The sequence below is a fragment of the Arachis ipaensis genome, chromosome B07, assembly GCF_000816755.2.
Source record: "Arachis ipaensis cultivar K30076 chromosome B07, Araip1.1, whole genome shotgun sequence".
Lineage (NCBI taxonomy): Eukaryota > Viridiplantae > Streptophyta > Magnoliopsida > Fabales > Fabaceae > Arachis > Arachis ipaensis.
Genome location: NC_029791.2, coordinates 3,161,805 through 3,162,326, shown reverse-complemented (window position 1 = coordinate 3,162,326; position 522 = coordinate 3,161,805). Strand labels below are relative to the sequence as shown.

Below are 522 nucleotides of genomic sequence, written 5' to 3'. Positions count from 1 at the left end.
AAAATAATTGACTTGAGATTAAATAAATACATTAGATAAAATTAATTATACAATTTGAGTTTTGTGCATAAAAAGCTAGAACAAAATATTTGTTCGGAGAATCAATCAAATGAGAGAACATAAGATAAGAAGACACTACATTTAAATCAAAATTTTAAGATAATAAGTTAGTGGATCTTTTAACTTATAAATTCCTCACTCTTTTTTGTTTTCTTTGATGTGAGACTAATTTCATACACTTTTCACACTTGCAACATTAACAATACTCACTTGAAAATAGAAGAAAAAAAAAACCGAGTACTTATAAAGTGACAGGATATTATAGCATGATATATGTAAGAGCCAGTATAATAGAAATGAACATAATCAACATTGCCAAGTGTCAACAGTTTGACAATCTAAGATAGACATAATCAACATCTTTTTTTTTTACATCTGTTAAATTATTATAAATCATTATTCCTTGGTTGCGTCTCATATTTTTTTTATAATATGTTATATTTTTTATTATTTCTTCATATC

At 24.3% G+C, this 522-nt stretch overlaps 1 protein-coding gene across 3 annotated transcripts in view; it reads left to right on the top strand.

Annotated features, from left to right (window-relative positions):
* LOC107606533 (UPF0481 protein At3g47200-like) overlaps nucleotides 1–522 on the top strand; it is a 19,737-nt gene that overhangs the window by 4,121 nt on the left and 15,094 nt on the right. The gene's annotated exons all lie outside the window — the stretch shown is intronic.